Source organism: Notamacropus eugenii, chromosome 3 (genome assembly GCF_028372415.1).
Source record: "Notamacropus eugenii isolate mMacEug1 chromosome 3, mMacEug1.pri_v2, whole genome shotgun sequence".
NCBI classification, from domain to species: Eukaryota; Metazoa; Chordata; class Mammalia; order Diprotodontia; family Macropodidae; genus Notamacropus; species Notamacropus eugenii.
Genome location: NC_092874.1, coordinates 452,149,711 through 452,164,652, shown reverse-complemented (window position 1 = coordinate 452,164,652; position 14,942 = coordinate 452,149,711). Strand labels below are relative to the sequence as shown.

The following is a 14,942-nucleotide window of genomic DNA, read 5'->3' as shown; positions in this document are numbered from 1 at the left end:
ACCCTTCACATCCTGAAATTCTGGGCTTTGTGGCTAATGCTCTTTTGTATAGCACAAGAGCCAGGCACATAGTAGGTGAACAATAAATATTTCTTCAATTTAATTTAATTTTTCTTTTAAATTCAGGCATTTTCACTTAGTCTTAAGTATTGAGTCTTCTAAATTAACAATGACATATTAGGTAATTCAAACACATTTAAATAATGGTAATTTATTTGAAATCATTTTTTTAAAAAAAGGCTTTATTACATGCCTACTATGTGCCAGGCCCTCAGGATACAAATATAATAAATAAAACAATCTGTACTTGACGAGACTTTTCATTCACTCATTAAATATAATAACAACAAGTAATCACACGTATGTAGTGTTTTATATATTCTCATCTGATTAAATGTTAGATTTTCTGAATTTTTATTTAACATTTTATTTCAGTCCCAAAGCAGAATCCTCACATTAGTCTTGTGAATATATAGGCCTTGTGAATGAAATACTTTTAAAAATTAATACTTTTAAGCAAGACACCTTCCAATCTTTTTACAAACACCTCTAACTTGGGGGGGAGGGGAGCCCAGTGTGCAAAATCTCCAGCCCAACAGGTTTCTGACTTAGCGAGTCATCTTGGTGAACCACCCTGCTCCTGAAGGGCAAAGGCACACCCACTCACTAGGAAAACACATCATCTAGCTCCTTGGGAAAGGGGAAGTTCGCTCCTTTACAGCACTTTTCACACAGGTGATTGAGAGAACGAATCAATTGTTAACTGGTCGGAGGCTAACACGAACCGAGATGAGAGCTCCAGAGTTGAGGTTAATTAGAATAATGTACCAGAAAAAACTGAATCAGAGATACAGAGAAACTGTCTTAACAGGCACATCCTCCTAGAGACAGAAGTAAGCCAGTTAAGTAGATGTCCCAATTATCTGGGCCTCCCAGTAGAAAGTCATGGCAGAGTTTTATTTCACAGAGCACTTGTTCTACAGAGGCAAAGTACTAGAACATTTCAAAAACTCGAGGAAAATCAAATCAGCCATTTAGATGGCATCCAAGTATAAAGACACAGCATGAAGCGTACAAACGATCCTAAACTGAAAACATTTCTGCCAAGAGAAAACAATACCCTTAAGTCAGTTTGTGAAGATATGTTTGCAATACAGATCAATGGACTTTTCCAAAACAGTAGATTGCGTCTTCTTCTGAGAGCTCCCAAATGCACTGAGTGAGGACCACCTACCGGTGAGCCACAGAACAGGAGGCAAGTTGTCTACATTTACCTAAAACAGGGGAAGATTTTCTTAAATTTCTCATGATTTTGGAAATGATTCTTCCACCTGCCATTATTATTTTCAGTTCCTTTGAACAACCATGTGTTTGACGGTTTTCTGTAAACAAGGCACTGACCAAGGTGGGGAGGAGGAGGATATAGCCACAACAACTAAGCTATGACCCTGAGGAAGGTTCTATTTATTATGTTACTCCATTTTTTGCAAAATTAAATTCATGGGCAAATGGAAAATGTATGTGTAACGTGGTGATGATGTGACTAGAGTGAAAGCAGTTCTGCTGGCACACCTAAGAAGGCTTAAATGTGATTATATCGTAGATGGGGAATTCCAAAGAGAATGCCACAGACAAAAGGGGACTGACCCATAGACTCAGCCTATACAACTGTTCCTGACTCAGGAGAAAATTTAAAAAAATTTGTGCTTCCTCTGTTGGTCTCAATACAATTAATATAAATCATCAAAAAATTGTGACAGTAAATACCTTGATGAGGGAGAAATTTGGATGCAGTTGGATACAGTGATGGGAGAACTGACTTGTGACCTGGAGTTGGCCCTTCAGAAAATCCACAAACTTGTTTTTTATTCCAAAGGAAGAACAAAATAAGGTAATCTTTAAGGACAAAAGCATTTAGCACACTATTTTCAATAGCTAGATAAAAGAGGTTCAGACAACCATCTCTAGCTATTTCTAGGGTTCAAAGAATGCAAGCTACCTCTTCTATGAGAACATTTACCCACCACAAGAGTTTAGGTGAAGCTTGCCAACTTTAACTCTTAATTCCTTGGGTTTGGGGGTTTCAGTTGGACCCTGAACATCATGATGTCAAAGGCTTTTGAGGTTTATCACTGGCACCATCCTCTGTGGTGTACAAATCCCAAATGGTAGATTTGTCAACAACAGAAGGCAGTCCATCCTGGTGAGAGTTCTTTCATTGCTATCTAATTCAAAACAATCATCTTAATTTGTAGAGCATGAAAACATTCAATAAGATAAAGTCCCATGATAATTTCCACATTTAAGAGAAAAAGGCAAGAAAGCTCACTATAACAATACAGTGTTTTGTTGACAAATGGTCCTCTGCTCATGACACAAAAGCCAAGAGCCTCCTAATTCAGGACTGCCTCAAACCTGTCCCCATGCCAGTCCAGCCTCAACCAAAGCAATTTACCTTAAATGTAAATCTGATCTGACCATTTCATTTCCCACTTACTAACCACCAATGGTTCACTGCTGCATCATGATAAAATCCATGATTCTCTGTTTTGCTTTTAAAGCTCTTCACAACACCACCCCAGCCTATCTTTCCAACCTCAATGGACATTATTCCTCATCTCTCCATTCTGTAATCCAGAGGGATGGATCTCTCTATTTCTCACAAACCGCATGCCATCTCCCATCTCTGTTGACTGCACTGGCTCTCCCACTTACTAGGAATGTATTCTGTCCACCTCCTCTTCAGAAAATCATTCTTTCCCTTCCAGACCATCTTAAGCATGACCTTCTAAAGTCTTTTTAGATCTCCTCCTAAATGCTAGCGCTCTCCTTCTCTAATTCACATTCAAATATCTTGCATTTATTTGGTTTTCTTCTCTGTATTGAGTTGCCACAAAATTATAATCAACCTGCCACAAAGCTAGGAAGATCAGGTTCAAGTACAGTCTCTGACACATACCGGCTGGGTCTCTCATTTCAATGAACTACCATTCACTATTATTGTAGTAAACATGATGAAAATTATTGATTAATGTGGTTCACACACTGAAGATATAGTAGGCTAGGAACAAAAGATTCGTGAAGTTGCTTGGGGAAAGCAGGGCATATCACACATTATGAATCCACAAATTTATAAATTATAAACCAACAATGAGCACACTTTTTGGTTACAGGGAAGAACATCAAGACCACTCCACTGCATCCAGTGACCTCAGGGAATCACTGGGAAATCCTACTAAGACCAGGCTCTTGTAGCAAAGGAGAAAGTTTGGTATCCTGAATTCCTAAGGGTGTTGTGCTTGGAAGTCAAGGTTGGGTGAGCCAAAGCAAATGAACTCTTATCAAACCTTCTCCTTCCCCCAGTAAGAAAACTCATTTTATTCAATCCATTTTACATAATATCACTTAAAGATTCAGGAAGAAACAAGGAATTTAACATCATATTTCTTTATCTCTAAAATACTTTCAACGCAATTTGCCATGGATATTTAACTTAATTGAACTCATCAGGCATTTAAATGCCTGCTATGTGTAAGGCACTGTAGTAGGTTAGAAGGAGACACAGCTACATGCCTTCAAGCGTCTTACAATCAGGTAAGGAGATAAGCTACACACATATATTTTGCTGCAAGTCAAGATAGGGCAGGGGCAAAGGTAGGTTTTTTGTTGTCATTCCTTCTAGAGGAGGATCAAAATGACATCACTATGATACAGTCAAATTCCAGTGTGTCCGACTGTGGCTGATCAGACCAACAGGAGCTCAGAATGCTCTACCACAGGTTGGGCACAAATAGCCCATGCAAACATTTGGGGTGGATTCTCCAAATCTGCACATCCTGCATTTCCTTTGAGTTGTCTCAATTCTGCTTTGCTCATAAAGCACAGCACCTTTTTGGATGAGGGCACACCATTCTGAGTGGTCCTGGGCCAGGGTTTCCCATGTCATACAATCAGTTCCAAAGTTCTTAAAAGAGACCTTGAGAGTCAAGTCAAGATATGACAAGAACAAAGGAGAAGTTCAGACAAAAGCCATGAAAAAACCGAGATGAGAAAGGTCACTCTCTCAGCTTGGCAGATCAGCAAAGGCTCTATCTATCACTTCAGTAACTTCTAAGCTGGTCCTTGAGGGAAAGGAAGGTGTGGCATCAGAGTCTGAAAGGAACACATTTGGCTGAAGGAAGGAGAGGAAGGAGATGGCTAAATTTTGAGAATCTTGAAGGCCAGGATAAGCAGTTTGCATTTTATGTCACAGGCAGGGAGTTATGGAAGATTTTGGAGCAGGGGAGTAACATGTTCAATGCAACACATTAGCAAAATTACTTAGGCAGGAACACGAAGGATGGACTGGAAATGAAGAGAGAAGAGGAAGACTATTTAACAAGTAAAAGTCCAAGTGAAGGTGATTTGGGTCTGGACTTCAGCATTGCCAAAAGTTGCCATAAGCCTTAAGGAATTGTTCTGTTCCGATGACTATGTTCTTGAGGGCATTATTAAGATGACAGGCAGGAGATTAAGGAAAGCTTTGTGGAATCAGCAGTTAAGAACTGATGATAAGCACACAGAAAGGAAGAGATCATATATCAGCCTGCTCCTGTGAAATTTTACAAATGGTCTCAGATTCTCACCAGGAATACAAATACAAAAGCAGTCACTGAACGATGCTAGGTAAGGGGCATTTTTTTTGAAGGAGTCTATTTTAGGAACTGGCAAAGTCCCATACTTCAGACAAAAACAACAGACCACAGAAACAAAAACTGGACTGCTTAACTCTCTGTAAGGACCAAAAGAAACACACTTTGAATTTTGAGGCAGCTAGTTAGAACAGTGAAGAATGTTAGACTTGGAGTCAGGAAGACCTGAGTTCAAATTCAGTCTTAGATACTTATTAGCTGTGTGACATTGGTCAAGTCACTGGATCTTTAATCTGTATCTGCCTCAGTTTACCTCATTGGTAAAAGTGGGGATAATAATAGCACCTACCTCATAGCATGGATGAAAATCAAATAAGTTAGCATATGTAAAATACTCTGCAAAATGTACAGTCCTATAGAAATCTTAGTTATTATACTGTATTACATTATATTATGTATTGTATTAACATTTATTAATTTATATTAATTATATCATGCTAATTATATTTTATATTATATTACATTATATTACACTACACTACGTTATGTTACATTATATTATATCATATATTATATTACATTACATTAATTGGCTTATATCTGCATAGAAATTTCCTAATATCCTCAATTGTTACTGAACTCCCCACCTCACCAAAATTGCTTTGTCTTTACTTGGTCTCTATTTTGTATTGACTTATTTTTATGCATGTAATTCATTCTCTATCACCACCACCCCTTTCAAAATCTAGAATGTAAAACCCTTGAAAACAAAGGATATTTCTTTTCTGTCTTTGGATTCCGGAAGATCAGGGTTCAAGTCCACTTTCAGACACTTCTCCACTCTGGGATATTTATGTTCTTTTATCCTGAAGTAACACCTTCCTTGCAGGGGTTATTGTGAAGATCACACAGATTAAGCGTGTAAATTCATTTGAATTCATTAAAGTATTATAGAAATTTCAGTTACTATAAGTCAAGATGCCAAGTAGAGGCTCAGACAATACATTCTGAAAATCTGCAGAGGAAGACCCTACGTTCGACTATATGATGCAGAGACAGTCTCATGGACAAGATTATATCTAAAATGAAGAAACTGAAGTTGGACAGGTCACTATGGCTAATAAGTGGTAACAGTGGAATTTTAAGCCAAGTCTCAAGGACCTCTCTCAGCATGCAAACTAAGGGCCTATCAGTGAACAGACTGAAACAAGTGGAATGAGAAAGACAGGAATTCAAATTCTATTTCAGACATAGACTAGCTGTATGATCCAGGGCTAGTCACTTAATCTCTTGCAGACTCAATTTATTCATCTGTAAAAGGGACATAAGAATAATGCCACCTACCCCACAAGGTGGTTAAAATCAAATAAAATAAGGTAGATTAAGCACTTTGCAAAATTGAAAGCTTATATAAATGCTAGTTATTATTATTCCTACCATCCTATGTTATTACTTAAGACTAAAGAGATTCTATTATGCACAGCAGGGAAGAACCTTTGCCAAATTTATGAAATTGGGGGTGATTTATAGTGCGACTGTGTATGATAATCATTGGTTTGGTTAGACTTCAGATAATACCTTACATATGTCTTACATTTTGCTTAATTAAAATTGTTATTACTGTGCTAAAGTGTTGACTACAGTCAACAAGCCTCTACTAGGAAAAAAGATGTGAAATTTAAACAAATTATCATTCACTGACAGACACTAATGATTTTAATGAAATCAGGGAAATTGGGTTCAAAGAAACACATGAGCACAGCTGATGATAGTAGTGCAAGTAGAACCTTAATTACTTCGCTAAATGGTTACCATTCAGTCCTTAGCCCTGACCCCCAAGTCCATCCTCTTACCACACACATATGTAAATGGCGACTGACCAAGTACAAGCTAATGCTTTTCATTAAGGGAAGAAGAACAACTGGAAATTCATTAATTGTGGTATTATCTAGTTTAATCTCAAAGTTAATTATTGCTTGTTAAATTAGGGGTTTCTGTTTTAATTAGTGTTGTAACCCACCCCCCTCCAAAACCATATTTGCTCATTCTCTGTTGTGAAATTTACAAATATTTGTATCAGTTCAAAAGAAACACTGACTCATGACGATAAAGCAGGTAGAAGAAGCAGAATAGAGAAAATTCAAGAGAAAAACAATTTAGCAACTGAATTGTTCCCCCTTTGTTGGTCTTTGATCTTTAGTCCATTATATATCACATACTTTCATCCTCTTACACATGACGTGTAAATTGTGTCATTTCTAATGCCTCTCCATAAGCCAAGACTGTAAAATCAGACCGACCAATCATATCTCTTAGAGGGTAGCTTACCCTTTCTCCACATTCATTCAGCTAATGATAGTCAACGTGAATGAAAGTGAACAAAGTGTAGATTACCCGAGGAACTCAACTGGTTGCATAAAAGACTCCCAAGTGATTTAAGCTTTCAAAGCACATTTATAAATATTCTTTTAACCAGATGCTCAGGACAATTAGAAGAAATAGGCTGGGCACTTCATTTAATGAAAAGATAAACTAAGAAAGAGTCAACGATAGGCCCATTCAATTCCCCAATCACTTTTTAGAGGTCTACTATTTGAAAAATATTGTATTTGATGTAGGACAGAAACAAATTTTAGATAATTTGGGGCTAGTGGACTGTTATGGTCTAACACAAAAAGAGGTCACATATTCAGATTACTATAGTACGACACAATACAGTATACTACAAAGCAATACAGATAATCATAATAAAATGCAAAATTCAAGATATGGTAAGAGGCACGAACAAAGTATTTCACGATTTGGGAAAGTTCATTACCAAATCAGAAAATCAAGGAGGGCTTCATGAAGGAGGTAATATTTGAACTAATCTTTAAGTAGGTTTTCAATAGGAAGAGAGGGTATTTGATGCAAAGCTAATAGAATGAATGATGCTAAAAGGTTGGAAAGTTCAGGGGGCAGGGAAAAGATATCTAATACAACAATTCTGCTAGAGAATAGAATTTGTGGGAGAGAACAAGATTATGTGTAAGTTTAAAAAGACAGGTTGGCAGCAGACAGTGGAATGCATTTAAAATCAGGCAAAGAAGTATGGGCTTTTTGGTAGGGAATGTGATCATACAATTTTGGGGAATGGAAGGGAACTTAGTAGTCATTCATTATACCACACATCCTTCTTTTGCAGACAAGGAAACTGAGGCAAACAGGGTTAAGTGATTTGCCCAGGGTCAACCAGCTAGTAAGTGTTTGAGGCTGGATTTGAACTCAAGAAGAGTCTTTTTGACTCCAGCACTCTATCCATTGCCCCACTTTCCACACAGATGACTTTATACTGATTATCCTGAAGCAAACACATTAAGTGACTTACCCAGGGTCACACAGCTAGTTAGCATCTGAGACTAGACTTGAACCCATGAAGATAAGTTCCACTGATTCTAAGTCCAGTGCCTCCACTGCACTACCTAGCTTCTCTCAATAGGGAGATACTAGAGGTTATTCAGTAGGGAAGAGAGATGGTCAGAATTGTGCTTAAGGAAAATTACTTTGATAGATGTGTGATTGGATTGGAGCAAGGAGAGATGAGTCAGGAAGACCAACCAGAAGGCTATTGCACTAGTTCAGTGATGAGAGCCTGAATGAACTAAGGCAGTGGCTGTGGGAGCAAAGAGGAAGGAAGGAGGGGACAGGAGGGGAGTAGGAAGAGCAAGACTTGGCAGATGATTAGGGAGGTCAGGTGAGGGGGAACAATGCGCAAATATGACAGCCAGGCTATGAAGGTGAGAGGCTGGAAGGATGGTGGTTGTGGTGGCCTCAGGCAAACTAGAGAAGTCTGAAGATGGCTGAACTTAGTGGTGAAGCCAATGAGTTCTGTTTGGGTCATAATGAGATGCCCATGGGACAACCCATCTGAAATGGCCAATAGGCAGTTGGTGATGCAGATATGGAGCTCAGGTGGAGAAAGCAACAAGACTAGAAGGAAGGTGAGTCCTTAAACATACACTATCTTTTCCCTATGAAATCTGTCAGTTAAAAAAAAAAGACAGATGAGCAGTAGTTATAGGGAGAAGAAACACTGATTCATCAGAGCCCAGTCCAGTGGCTCAATGCAAAGGAGTTTATGGGAAAGTAAGAGACTGGAGATATATGACAGAGAAATGATGACTGCTCTAGCCAGGGTGTGGAGGAGGCTGGAGTGAATGGTACCAGGGGCAGAGGAAGAGGATTTAGCTTCACCAATGGGACAAGACATTTCTTTCCTTGAAATAGAAGGAAATAAGGAGAGGATAAGAAGTTTTTAGGAGTACGGAATGTTAGCTGAGGGAAGTTCCATCCGATGGCCTCCATCTTGCCAGTGAAATAAAATTCTAGGCCATCGGTGGTAATTTTGGAAGAACTACAGTCAGAGATCAGCAGAGAAGAAAGGTTGGAAGCAATCATCATGGGAGATAAGATAAGCAATCAATAATGCAGAATAATAACAAGACTGCCAAGTAGCAGTCAGGTGCTCACTGAGGTTTTGTGGTCTACTTGTGTACCGGGTAAAGATCAGCAAGATTTTGTGACTTCCTTCATCAATATTCAGCAGCTCAGGAGCAAAGACATAGGATGTGGAGGGGGAACCAGAATTCAGGATCAGCAAAAAAGGGGCTCAAAGTTTAAGGCAGAGTCAAAGAATCGAGGAGTTGGCAAGTGAATCCACGTCATCTCTCTGGGCCACAGTTTCCTCATCTGTAAAATCAAAAGCTCTAAATCCATGGTTCATGATTCTATAAAGTAGCTGAGCATACAGTTAAGTTAAGCTTGGTGGCAAGAATAAGAAAATAAAGTGGGTTAGCTGGATGAGGTCATCAATTTCAGGATTTGATAAGAGCAAAGAGAGGCAGAAGGATAGAAAAGTGTGGTCAGAAGGAATTTTTAAGTTCAATATCTTTGATATTGAATATTGAAATTTTCAAGTTCAAATCTTGGATATCCATGAGATGTTGCAATCAAAGGTTTAATCACGTCGGTACATAGCTGAGGATGGAGGTGAATGAAGTCGATTGGAGTTGAGAAAGTTGAGGAACTACGCAGTGACCATCTCAGAAGGGTCTCAAATGATGAAGGCCTCAGGGATGATGGCAGAGGCATGGAGACTCAAACTGAGCCACAGCAGAAGTTAGAATCTGCAAGGACAGCAGCAAGGGAAGAGAGCTGTTGTGATGAGAACGTAGTAGTTTGATGGAAGAAAGGTTAATAAGGGAGGACAGTAGCAGGGAAAAATAAGGAAAATCTCAATACCTCTTTCTGTATGACTTTGAGCAGGAAAAGAAGTAGCCTCCTTTGGAGAGCATTTCAAGTAATGTGGTGTTCAATAGGAAAAGCACTGTCTCTTTGAAAAAGGGGACATTAAAGTAATTTTTGAGAAAACATTTGAGAATATAAAGTAAGAATGGAGCAGGGTGGAGTTATAAAAAGCTTAGTAAAATTAGTTAGAGAAGAGAATGAACTGGACTAGAAAAGGTCTGTAGAGGAGTAAGGCAATTCAACAGAGGTCAAAACAAAACAAAACAAATTAAAAAAAGGTGTGGTAGAAAATGTTATTTGTTTTTGGGGAAGTAATGCCAGATAACAGGGAACAGATAAACTGGATGATGGAAGTTAGATGATAGAGATGTGGTAACAGGTGTGTAGGTGGGGGGGGGCGGGGTTCACTAGATAGAAACATGTCAATATAGAAATTTGCAAAATTAGCAAGACCCTAAGTTCCATCAAATGGAGGTGGCCACAGTCCAGTTCAGGTCTTCTGTTTACTAGTTTTGGTTCTTTCTGTCCTAAAATATTTCCTCCATAGGCATATGGTATAGAATGATGGGTCCTAACTCATAAAAACATGACACTGTTTCAGGATAACAGACAACAAACTCAATCGTGCCTTGAAATTGGCTATAAGAGGTTAACTTCTTGGCTAGAGCCATTTCAACAATTTCTTCTCTCATTTGGCCCATTTGATATCTGTGAAACAAAACCTATATTACAGCATTTACAACAAGTGGAATGTGAATGAGATTCACCACTTACCCTGAACTTTTGAAGTGGCTCACAGCCATAAAAAGGTCGGGGATCACTGTTGTGTGGCATGCATAGTATGGCAGGACAGCAAAACACAGGTAGACACTGCAAATGAAAAGAAGTGATATCAAGAAAACTGTTGGTCCAGTGATGGATTCCTTACAGGCAAAACACACTTACCTATGTGGTTTAACATTTCTTAATCATATATCATTAGTTCTAGAGCAGATTTATCTTCTATTTAAACTTTGTAATCTAATATAAAAGAAGCCCTAGATGATAAAGAATTTATCTTGGAAGTATGGTAGCATAAAATGGAATGAAATTTCCCACAATCAAAAGAGGTGCACCTACCTACTGCTATGGAACAAATGTATTTATCCAAACTGTATTTTTTCTTATCAAATATTTTCACTAGTAGAATGAAGGCAAATGTTTTACTTTGCTCATTCAGCACAAGTGAGTATGAGCTCATATCATTTTTCTTTTGTAAATTTTATTTTTTTAAATAAAAACATTTTTATCTTTTTCCTTTACCCTTATTTAAAATAAAAAGAAAAAAATTAGACCCTTTTAAATAAATGTATACACATATACATCTACATCTACATATCTATATACATATACATACACACACACATATACATCCAAAGGAAACATTCCTACAATGGCCATGTCCAAAAACGTCTATCTGCCTGCATTTGGAATTGACCACCTCTCTGTTGGGAAATCTGTCGTGTGCTCTTTTCAGTGCTCTAGAATTCTAGTGGATCATTGCATTCATGACAGTTCTTCAATCTTCCAAAGCTGCAGTTATTTCCCCCCAGCCAATTAGATCTGAGAATGCCTAGAAGAAGGAATATTCGAAACAAAGACCACTCCCCTTCCCTCTCCAGCATTTTCTCCTACTAGTTAGACTCTTACTTCTTATACGCTCCAAGTGTTTAACTATTACCCAAGTGTCCCAAACACGATGAAAAGGCAAGAAGACATTATGGCGGTTTCCCTTTGAGTTATTGGCGAGTACACACGTGCGTATGTACTGAGGGGCTGTGGCTAACCTAGTTCAGTTATGTTATTAGTAGAGTATTTACTAAATCCATTTCCAAGTAAGTTAAAGTTGCTGACAGGTCACCTAGTTCTCAAACACTTTCAGAAAGTTTTTGTGAATCAGTTTCTATCACATACTTTTCTGCATGCTAGGCTGTTCTATATTGATTCTATAGCTGATAATGCTACTTAGCACTCATGATTATAGAAGACTCTAGTCCGTTGGAGAGTGTAAAGATATAATAAATAGAAAGCATTGACTGTTGGTGTCTTCTTGTAGATGTGGTTGGGGTGGTACTGGGGGTGGTAATTCTGGTTTTCTCTTTCAACAAGTAAAACAAAAGCAATCCCATGAGTGTACATGTGAATTCTCAAACCTAATCAGATGAAAAAAAGTTGAAACCAAAAGGAGATGTGTGAAGAGTTGAGTTTTATGATTTGAGTAGCCACTTATATCCAGAAACCAAGTGCTGAGGTGGCCTCCCAGCTTACTCAGAACTCAGAATCTGGGCAATGGTTAGGGCTGTATTTTAGCAAACCTTACTGAAGAGACATGGGTTTGGCCAAACGACTCCTTTGAGCGTTTTCTAGCTATGGGTTTTGTCCGTGTGTAAACAATTTGCACTTTTCCTATGGTTGACGAATCTTTATACTTTAATAGGATTTAACATTCATAAGAGTGAGTCTCATTCCTCTTTTACAAAGAGGCTTATAGCCTGGTAAGGGTATAGAAAAATAAAATAAAATAAATGCTTTTTCTAGATAAGTCCCATCGGCAAAGACTGTAATCTTTCTAACTTAATTGGTGAACTCATTAATGAACAACTGCTACTACAGAAGAAGGACTATTGTCAAGGATTTATCAGAGCAATGAGATAACAAAGTTAATTATATTGTTTTCAATGGATTTACATTTGCTTCCTTTCTGGTCCTACATTTTCTAAACACTTGTTCTGACATTTTATGCACTTTTACTCTAAAACAAAAAAAAATCAATTGTACACTGCTAAGCAAAGACACAATAATCACAGGGATGAAACAAGTATGATGTAATGGGAAAACTTTCTTCTTTATTATCTACTTGTAAAATGTTACAAGACTGTACACTAGTTAATTTATGAGCCATGTTAATAATTTGCTCACACTTGATCAGAGGTTTAAGCAAACATGGTTTCCAAGGATGTAGGAGGATAATTTGTAGGTCCAACTTCCCTCCTAAGGGGACACTAACTAATTTGACACAATAACATGACACTGATTGTAGGCACACTAATGACCACACTCCAAGATGCTTCTGTCAACCTGTCATTTCAGCAAAAAGCAAGTTTTCTTTTATTGTCTTAGAGTATATGGGGGATCTACTAATTATTCCAACATAGACATTAATGAGAATCCTAGTGCTTATTTTCAAAACACTATCATTTATCTAATATGGTAAATGATTAAAATGTGTTTCCTGAATAACAAATTTGTAGCTTTAATATAACAATGAACCACTATAGAGAAAGTAATCAATTGTACATCGAAAAAATCAACTTGGCCAAATCACAGCCACCCGTAATGATCAAATACTGTCAATGAACACATGTCTGATGTCTTCAGAATGAAGGATACTAAGACCCAGACGGGATAATATTTTAGAATATTGTAAAAGACATAAATTATCTGACTTGCAGCTTATTCAATTCAGCAACTTACTTATAGAATTAAGAGACATCTAGGAACCATTCTTTGGAATGACCAGACTCCCTGAAATGGTAATGAACTTCTCTACGTTACTTTTTGGTTGGATCTTGGAAAGGAAAAATTGCCTCAAGGCAATAACAGGCTAATAAAAACTGGTTTCTTTCCCAAAATCTATGGTAAAATAACACTGAGAATTTTTTAAAAATAAAATATATGATACCTTCATATTCTTTCCTCGGTCTTGTTCCTAGTCTACTATATCCTATTACCAAATTCTCTAAATTAAATTTCTATCTTAGTAAGATGAATTTTACCCTTTTTATGGGGATTATAATCCCAAAATACTCATAGAATCATAATTTTAAATGAATAAATTCAAAAACGGTGAGTTCTATCAGAGGTACTAAAGAATATTGTGGTAGTGCAGAGTGATCAGAGCCCTTTAAATTATATAAGACTGAAGCCATTTCAACAAATGAGCTTGCTGCCATGAGGGATAAAGATTTCCACTATTTGCCATCCACTCACATCTGATCTCTTAAAACATCAGAATAAATCCTATTCCCTCTTCTCTTCTCTGTCCATATTCTCTTGCTTGGCAATCAGTTCTCATGGGTTCAATTATCATCTCTGTAGGCAATTCCCAAATATATATACAAAGCCTGCTTTCATCTCTCTCCTGTGTTCCAGCAACACATTACCAACTGCCTACTGGACATCTCCACCTGGATATTCCCAAACAGAATTCATTATTCTTAATTCTTAACACCTTCCCAACTACTTCCCTCTACTTTCCCTATAGAAACCCATGACTGTTTTTAATTTCCTTTTTTCAGCAACTTTAAATGATAGTAAGCCCACTGGATTTGGAGTCAAAAGCTCTGGGTTCAAGACTGCCACTGACTTTGCATGAGACCTTAAGCAAGTCACAAAACTCCTCTAGATCTCAGTTTCTTCATGTGTGAAGTGAAAAGTCTGGGTTGCCAAACAGTCACAATGCCTCCAGTCATTTGTGTTCATAATCTCAGAATCATACTTGACTTCTTCACTTGACCACATTCCCTATATCCATTCAGTTGATTGTGTCTCTATGGTATCACTCAGATCAATACACTTCCTTCTGCTCATACAGCCACTACATTAGTTCAGGATCTCATCACCTCTCATTTGGACTCTCTCAATAATGTCCTCATTAACCTCTTTGCATCCAGTTATATTCCTTTCCCAACCCCTCCTCTACCTAACTGCAAATTGATATTCCTAGAGTGTAAGTATTAATATACCACAACCTCACTCAAGAAGCTTCCATGGCTCCCTTATGATTCTATGATAAAACGTGAATGTGTGAGATTCTAAGTCCTTCACAATCTGAATCTAATCTACCTTTTTCTACACTGATTTTATTTTACTCTCATACATCCTATATTCCACCCAAAAGACTTAACTTGTTATTCCTTACATAAAACATATCTCATCTTCTATTTTATGCCGCTGTACAAGTTGTCCACAATACAGAATACATTA

The 14,942-nt window shown here is 37.7% G+C and overlaps 1 protein-coding gene across 8 annotated transcripts in view; it reads right to left on the bottom strand.

Moving 5' to 3' along the window:
* The window catches only part of FOXP1 (forkhead box P1), a 679,928-nt gene that overhangs the window by 405,874 nt on the left and 259,112 nt on the right, over positions 1–14,942 (bottom strand). For all 8 annotated transcript variants that reach the window (XM_072598672.1, XM_072598682.1, XM_072598671.1 and 5 more), the window contains one exon: positions 10,692–10,787. The gene's annotated coding sequence lies outside the window, so the exon portion shown is untranslated. The remainder of the gene's footprint in view (positions 1–10,691; positions 10,788–14,942) is intronic.